The sequence below is a fragment of the Scylla paramamosain genome, chromosome 44, assembly GCF_035594125.1.
Source record: "Scylla paramamosain isolate STU-SP2022 chromosome 44, ASM3559412v1, whole genome shotgun sequence".
In the NCBI taxonomy this organism is placed as follows: Eukaryota; Metazoa; Arthropoda; class Malacostraca; order Decapoda; family Portunidae; genus Scylla; species Scylla paramamosain.
In genome coordinates, this window is record NC_087194.1 from 11,925,973 (window position 1) to 11,935,052 (window position 9,080).

A 9,080-nucleotide genomic window follows, 5' to 3' on the forward strand; every position below is an offset into this window, starting at 1 on the left:
CTTAAATAAGAAATAATGGGGATCCTTCTGGTGTTGACAAGAGATTAAAGAGAAAAAATGTGGCTTCAATAAGAAAAAATGGAGATCCTTTTGGTGTTGACAATTACAAGAGATTAAAGAGAGAAAATGTGGCTTTACTCCTGCATTAGTGAACTGGACTGAAAAATGGTGAGAGTAAGTACAAAGTCCCTGGCAGCGCGGTCATAATCTTTAGCGACAGCAGAAACAAAAATGCTGGAAATGAGTATGAGAAGTAAAACACACCACGTACATTCTCTCTCTCTCTCTCTCTCTCTCTCTCTCTCTCTCTCTCTCTCTCTCTCTCTGTATAATAATTTTTTTAAAAAGTGCAATTCTTGGCTGGTTTTAGCCGAGAATGTGAAGCCGGGAGCGAAGTGCAGCCGGGGTTCCGGGTCTTGTGTCTTTTCATTGCTTCTTCCGTATCTTTATAAGCTTTTCTGTGGCTTCAGCGTACCGTAGGTGTGTGTGCTGGTGAGTATATCTATGGTTTTCATTTGATATTATACTGTTTAATTTGATTACTACTAAGCATGGTACTTCAGCTTAACGATACGTGTAAAAAATATAATTTCCTGGTCTTTATTTATTCATCAAAAGACCGCCCCCCCCCCCCACTTCCATGCCGTATGGTCTTCTGTAGCAAACAATGTGACCTTTCCTTAATACTAGGAATTGTTCCGAGTTGTTACCTCACTCGCACGACCAGCGCTATCATAACGGTGTAACAATACTTCCTATCGCAGCCGCAGCCACCCACCAACACAACACTGTAAAGGTGAACAAGAATCATGTACTTCTCATAGCGGCGGCGGCGGTGTGTTGAGGCAGCACTTCCACAGTATACGGGGGAAAAATGGAGATATTTCCTTCCTATCACTACTAACGAGAACAAGAATCATGTACTTACTCTTAGTAGCGGCGGTGGTTATGGCGGTGGTGATGGCCGTGATGGCGGTAGTGATGGAGTGTTAGTGTAACTCAAGCACCGAATTATTATCACACCTATGCTTTTTTCCAACGATCAATAATCATTCGCCATAGTTTCCATAGTTTCATCACTACAACACGCTTATTGATCCGACTGTATGCGCTGCACCAATACACAGTCTTGATAACACAACATTGCAGTGTTCAGCACAAGAGACTTCCTGGCCACGGTGACAGTTACCATGGCGCCGCTCCGTCACGTGTGTTGAGAGCACTCGCCTGCCTCCTCCACGATGTCTCTCGTTAAAAGAGACTGCATAACCGATACGGTCCTGCACCACACAGTTCACTCCCGAGACTCAGCATCTACTCAGTCCTGGCTGATCATCCACTCTCCCAGACACCTGCGTTATCCGGAATTCCGCGGCCAGGACAAAACTCACGTGCATTCTTCCTCTTACGGCAGATCACTCTCCACGAGACCAGAGGCCCACTGCGTCACGGTGTCGTTTCGTCCTAACTCGTGTACTTGGCGCTGGCTTGTTCTGTAAATACATAGAGGCAGCGGCGTGATATCTGTCCATTAAATTGTATACACACGAATGTATCATAATTTTACATACTAATATAGTTTTTTTTTTTTATATGGAAATAAGAGTTATGCTGTAAATAAAGGAGACGTGGACGCTGATAGAGATGAGCATGAACAGTGAGTGACGCAGTGAAGCAGCTCGAGCGTTTCAGCTCGTAACCAACCTGTGAGTAATTAACATGACTCACAGAAACAAAGATGAGGTGACGCAGGAACATTGCTGTTTACAATGAGACAGAGTGAGATGGAGGGAAGAAATTGCGGTAGAACTGGAAAGGATGGGAGTCACTAAGGAAGATGCAATGGACAGAAACAACTGGAGAAGACTCGTACAAGGAGCGAACCCCTCACTCTAGGAAACGGCGATAGGAGAAGCAATATTGTTATCTGGTGCGCAAGACTCATCAGTATATAGGAAGAATAAACTGCAGAAGACCTGTATACTTATACAACTATTTGTGGTAAGCTACATACGTACATTTACGCCACACACAATCATATCAGCCTCGTCCCTTGAGTCTCGCGCTGCCAAGATGATTCGTCTCAGGATTCAGTTCCAAGTGCCGTCCATCGAGAGATCTGCGACGTCACAAGAGATTAAGGAAGGTCAGGCAAGAGAGGGATGGATAGGTAGTGTAGGACAGGCTGGTTGTGAGATGGCTAGGACAGAGTGGAGAATAACCTGGATAGGGGACAAGGCAAGGGAGGAGAGAAAGGGATGACTAGGCAGGAGGATGACAGGTTGGGTGTGGGGATAGCTGGGTGGGGATGGGAAGGAGTGGAAAAAGAATGGTTGGGTGCAAGAAGACGCCAGTACGAGTATGTGGAAGAATTATTGTGTGTGTGTGCGTGTCAAAATTAATCAAATCTAACGTGAGTTTCTATACTACTTTGTTTCATTATGCTTTATATGATCACCAGAGAGACTTTACCCGTTAATATTTCACAATTGTGTGGTGGAGCTTCACTACTGGAGGCGTGAAAAGTTTACCTCCTCACTACTCAGAATAATTAAATATAACATGACTTTTTATGCCACACTGTATGTTACCTTATATGAACACTGCTATTGTCTCCCTCTTAATACTCTGTGAGGTAAGTGTGTGCTGGAGATTCATCAGTGGAGGCGTAGAATGGTTAACCTCCACACCACTCCCACTAATCAAATTTAACATGACTTTTTGCACTTTTTCTACGTTCTAATACGTTTATAAAATCACTAGACTTTATTTTTCGTCTCAGTAGTTCATGTTATTTAAGTGCGAGGCGGGCATTCACTAGTAGGGGAGACTTCTCAACCACTTCATATATTACAATTCTTTCTGAAGCAGCGTTAATAAACTCACCACACACTTGACTTTTCCTGACTGGTTCGTATCGATATTAAGTTAAAGTAAGGCAGAAATTCATTGGTGACAGGAGCTTCCTCAGTCGCCTCGCCACTGCAGTACAGGCAAGAACTTTTAAGCTTAATTTAAAAAAGCCCTCTTTAACTTTTTACACGAGTTTCTAGGCTACGTTTATAATGTTGACCTTATGTTTTATTTACTTTATTTATTTATTTTTTTTATTGTTTCATTGTAAGAGGCAGAATCTCAGCTTAATTTAACACAAGTACCTTCTTTTTTTTCCACACAAGACTTTTACAGCGACGTTTATGAATATTCATCAACAAACACCCAAACAGTTTTTCTTCCTTACTGTATTCTTAACCGATTTGGTACCTTATCTTAATACCTGGAGAGAGAGAGAGAGAGAGAGAGAGAGAGAGAGAGAGAGAGAGAGAGAGAGAGAGAGAGAGAGAGAGAGAGAGAGATAGTCGAACAGACAGAGCAAGACAGAAAGACAGAAACACAAACGAACAAGGACAAAAAGACAAACGCAGACAGACGGGCGACCAAAGAACGATGACAAAGAAATTGAAGTAGATTTTTCAATTTTCAGAAAAAAAGAGAAGAAAAAGGAAAGAAAACGTTCCCATAACTGACAGGAGAGCTTCAGCATTTATCAGAAAGTGAATAGTTAAAAAGCGGCTGCTGTTCAAAGTCTGATTAAAGATGCAATATAAAAAATAATCCTGTGTGTGACGAGGGGCTTCCCCACGCTGCCGGAACTGCCACTAATGACTCAGTCGCCTTCAGGATACAATGAATACTGTCCGGGATGAAATGACGGAATGGGAGTGGCGGTGTGTGTGTGTGTGTGTGTGTGTGTGTGTGTGTGTGCTACATTTTATAAAGCTTGATGTAGGGATGGTAGCAACGATTTTGCCTCGGTAAATAATACTTGTGAAACAGGAATTTAATTGTACTTGATGTGTTTGTATGGTGAAGGTTTTAGTTAGGAAATATTTTTAAAGCTGGATCTGAGATGTATTGCATAGAAGTAATGAAGTAAAGCAGTAAAGAAGCAAGGACCTCATGTATTTAATGTTTTAGTTTGATCGCAATGTTGATGTGTGTGTGTGTGTGTGTGTGTGTGTGTGTGTGTGATCTGCAGCGCCTCACATCCTTCCAGCCTGGCGTGGCGGGCGTGAACTACCTGCGTGAGAGAAGCTCGTGTGCGGCCTGCTGCTGGCGGGAATGGCGGCCTGCTAAGTGGTGGTGGTGGTAGTGGTGGTGGTGAGAGATCGGGTAGTGCATGATGGTTGTGGTGGTAATGAGGGGTCGGGGAGTTTTTGGTGATGGTGGTGGTGGTGGCAAAACATACAGAAGCAGGAGAAAAATGAGCAGAAAGCAGTGAAAAGGAACCGGAAGAATTAGTAGGACTATAAGGGGGAAAACCGATGCTATGGTCACACAACTCATACTGTAGGGATGAATCAGCAGGAAGCAGAGGAGAGGAAGTAGAAGAATTAGCAGGAAGCAGAGAAGGACGGGCGATAACATGGTCCCACAACACTAAAACAGGGAAAGAATTAGCAGAAAGCAGAGGAGAGAGAGAGAGAGAGAGAGAGAGAGAGAGAGAGAGAGAGAGAGAGAGAGAGAGAGAGAGAGAGAGAGATAGTGATGGTATGGACACGTCACCTTACACCACGTCACTTTGCACCACCACCATCACCACCACAACCAAGCATGGCAGGGAAAAGGTAAAAGCAAGACACGAATACTTACCACCATCTCGTATTACACACACACACACACACACACACACACACACACACAAAGACCCTGGAATGAAACACCGACACCTCAGCGCTCGGGCATTACAAACAGCGAAACGAGACTTTTTTTTTGGCGCAGGGTCGGTGTGTTGACGTGCGGAGCTATCAAGGCGCTCAGCTGGTGAAGGACGGCAGGTACAACAGCGGCGAGAAACTGAGAGGGACCTGAGGCAATAAGTTCAGGCGGGGAGGTGATATCAGGCTCTTATGACCAATTCACCTCAGAAAAAAATCGGGCCTCATATCATACTTTTCCCCAAGTTACTACGCGAAACTGAACTTAAGAACCGCCCATCACGGGGAACACCATAAAGGGAGCTTTGACGTGTAACTGATTGAGTCCACGAGAGGAGAGGTGAGGTGAGGGGAGGGGAGGGGAGGAAGGGAAGGGAAGCTAAGGCAGGCGAGGCAGGAGTCAAACAGTGTCTGCTATCTTCTGACCTATCTTTTGTTTCCTCCTCGTGTCCTTAAGGTTTTATGAAATATTTTGCATTAATTGGTTAACTAAATTTGCTGCAACACAGCGGTCACATGTTGCAATTGTTTTGGCAGGGCAGGAATCAAAGACTGCCTGCTGACTTATGGTCTGTTCTTCTTGTGCTTTCTCCTCATAGCATAGCCTTCATGTTTCCTGTAATGTTCTGCATTAATTCGTTTATTTAATTTGCTTCAACACTATATGGTGCGAAAAATTTCTAAACACAAAAAAAAAAAAAAAAAAAATTACCTACACAAAAAAATTTACTCCTTAATTTTTTTTCTTAATTTTTTTATTCAATTAAGTTTATGATATAGCATACAATTTTCACAAAATTTACACACAAGCGAATTTTCCTTGTTAATTCTCTTCGGTAAAGCATGCGAAGTTTCGTGTACAAAACACGAGACAAATACTTCACTAGTTGCCAAACACGACAGTCGTATTACAAGTATTAGATGCCCAAGCATGCTAACAGGTGATTATCCACAGCTGTCACGAAATGTTCACCTTTGCTGGTGTAATTATCATGAGAGTGAGGACCTCTGCTCTCCTTGATTAGTGAGTACAACCTGGTCACCTCGCCTTGCCCACGACACTGCTCCCCTCTTCACCACCTCTCTTCCCCTCACTTCGCCTTTCCCCGACCCTCACCAGTTTCGTCTCTTATCCAAACCATGACACCCCTCCCTTCTTCACCACCTCCCCTCGGCTCGCCTATCCCCCCCACGCCTCAATTTCGTTTCTTATCCACCACTCACCACCCTTCATTCATCTTCATCCCCATTCTCATTTTTCTTTTCCTACCCAACCACGCTCCCAGTCCCGCCTCAATTCCATCTCTCCTCTCCCACCCATCCCTGCCTCATCCCGCCCAGCCCTGTCCTCTGTTCATGCCTGGGGACTATGCAGCAGCAGCAGTCAGTGACCCGAGGCTCCTTCAGGTCGTCCTTCACACGTAACACAGTGCAGACTTGATGAAGACGACAGTCGTCATGTAATCTGAATGTTGGAATATATTTATTTTCAGAGATTTACACGTGAGTGGAGTCACGACAAGATGTATTCCCGAGACTTATAGACTTTGAGACGCAAGAAAACACAGCAAGACGCTCATTGCTGTGGCTTGTAACATTATCAAGTCACAACAATATCATGATGTAATCTGAATATTTACATATATTCAACGGCGGAGAATATACATCGGGGTGAAGACACAGCAAGACACGTTACTGAGATTACAGACTTAAGAATACAATGCAGTCATGATATACTGTATGTTTATGGTTTTTGACACATAAAGGTCAAACATAGCATAGCATAACATAGCACAGTATAGCACAGCATAGCATAACAGTGTAAAATAACAACACTAAGTTGGGTCAGTTCCCAGCACACTGAGGTCTCATTTACCTCTCTCGAGACTTCCACACCGCACCTCCACTACTTTCAAAAGGCTCTAGTTAGTTAGTTGCACGGGATTCTAAGAGTTTTTTTCTCTGGTTGTAATGGCATACATCATTTCTACGTCACTAACAGGAGAAACACTCTTCATAACCTAGCTAATCATCTCTGTAGCCTTTGAAAATAGTCGTGGTGAGAGAGCAAAGCGTTTTAGGACGCGGACTTTTGCTTCTTTAGACACAGAGGCAGGCGAGAGCAGTTGATGAATGGCCTGCTACGCACACCCGCTTCGTCCCGCCTTCGGTGTATGATAATAGCAAATGTCATTCATAATCATTCGTCTTTTAACAATTATATATCATGAAATTGTGTTTTTTTCTTTTCCTTTTTTTTTTTTTTTTACAAAATAAGAAGAAGAATATAGCTTTACGGGGCATAAGAAGGACAAAAAAAAAAGGAAACGATATGACTAGCGGTGGATCATGTCAACATTTTGAACGTTTTCTTGGCTTGTCAATACAATATGAAGGCAAAGTCAAAATAATACTAGGAAAAGAAAAGGTAAACAATAAATACACAAAAACCATATTACAAAAAAAAAAAAAAAAATGTGTTGGCAATGTATTGATAACTTATAGCAAATGTTGTGTAGCCTAATCCGTAAAACCATTCGTGTGGCTCACTAATAAGGTTTTTATTTAAAGTTTATATGTAATATTTTCATCACGAAAAAAAATTTTTTTATTCATATTCAGCAAAAAAAAAAAAAAAAAAAAAAAAAAAAAAAATATATATATATATATATATATATATATATATATATATATATATATATATATATATATATATATATATATATATATATATATATATATATATACACATACCAGTCATCACTGGTCAGAGAGAGAGAGAGAGAGAGAGAGAGAGGAGAGAGAGAGAGAGAGAGAGAGAGAGAGAGAGAGAGAGAGAGAGAGAGAGAGAATACATAAATGACAGAGAACGAGTAGGTGGCTTGTAGTTGCCAGTCAGTTTTAAGGGCTGGGAGAGGTGTCTGCGTATTTGTGCCGCTGGACAGTGACGTACACTGAAGCCCACACAAGAGTTAGGAAGGTAGCAGTGGGTGTAAGTGACGAGGCGCTGAGCAGCTCGGTGAGTACTGAACAGGGAAGCTTAATTGGTACAAAGTATGCATTTGTTGCAGGTGTTTTGTTGTTAGCCAATTAGCTGTGCCCTTGTTGGTGGCTGTGACTAAGCTGTCTGCTCCTTGTTGACGTGTTCAGCAGGTTGTGTGGGGGGGTTCCACTCATACTGCTGTACTAGACAGGGTGGAATCAAAAGCTTTTCGTCTCATCAACTCCTTTCCTCTAACTGACTGTCTTCAGCCCCTCTCTCACCGCCGCAATGTTGCATATCTAGCTGTCTTCTACCGCTATTTTCATGCCAACTGCTCTTCTGATCTTGCTAACTGCATGCCTCCCCTCCTCCCGCGGCCTCGCTGCACAAGACTTTCTTCTTTCTCTCACTCCTATTCTGTCCACCTCTCTAACGCAAGAGTTAACCAGTATTCTCAATCATTCATCCCTTTCTCTGGTAAACTCTGGAACTCCTTGCCTGCTTCTGTATTTCCACCTTCCTATGACTTGAATTCCTTCAAGAGGGAGGTTTCAAGACACTTATCCACCAATTTTTGACCACTGCTTTGACCCTTTTAAGGGACTGGCATTTCAGTGGCATTTTTTTTTATTAGATTTTTGTTGCCCTTGGCCAGTATCCTTCCTACATAAAAAAAAAAAAAAAAAAAAAAAAAGCTGTCCTGCGAACAGCGGATGCTCAGAACAGCCAAAGGAGTGTTGATAAACATATACGTGCGGTGCTGAAGACTTAGGTGAATGATTAGCCACAAATAGCGATGAAACAGATCCTGTAAAGCACTTGTTCACAAACTTCTTTTCGTCTTTTCCCCCTTCAAGCAGTTCCCCTGTCCGGATTTCCTCCTTCATACAATGACAAGGAAATGTTCAAACTCCTACAAAGTCATTACTAAAGACGATCGTACCATAAATTTTGATTTGTATTTGTATATACTACTGCAACAAAAGCAAACTACAACATTATATGTGTTTTTTTCTTCTGTCGTTCAGAGAGAGAGAGAGAGAGAGAGAGAGAGAGAGAGAGAGGAGAGAGAGAGAGAGAGAGAGAGAGAGAGAGAGAGAGAGCTCACAGCAGTGCAGGGACTCCACAATCATGTGGACTTTCCCACACACCAGCGTGGAGGCTCCCTGGACCCAGTGGTGACGGACCTGCCTCAAGAATGTGTTCAGTGCCTCCCTCTCGACTGTGTGGGCAGCTCTGACCATCATGCCGTGCTCACGACCGTCAGCGTTGCCCCGGCGCGTGACGAGGATCACCAGCAAGCCACCTGGCTGTGTCACCGCGCCGACTGGGTGGCTGTGCGGCAGGCCCTGGCCCTGACAGATTGGGACACAATATTC

General features: G+C 43.1%; 1 protein-coding gene across 4 annotated transcripts in view; it reads right to left on the reverse strand.

Annotated features, from left to right (window-relative positions):
* Positions 1–2,033, reverse strand: part of LOC135094162 (uncharacterized) — a 120,898-nt gene extending 118,865 nt beyond the window's left edge. For all 4 annotated transcript variants that reach the window (XR_010263638.1, XR_010263639.1, XR_010263636.1 and 1 more), the window contains exons 1-2: positions 2,019–2,033; positions 929–1,493 (exon numbers count right to left, since the gene is read on the reverse strand). The gene's annotated coding sequence lies outside the window, so the exon portion shown is untranslated. The remainder of the gene's footprint in view (positions 1–928; positions 1,494–2,018) is intronic.
* Positions 2,034–9,080: the final 7,047 nt, after the last annotated feature.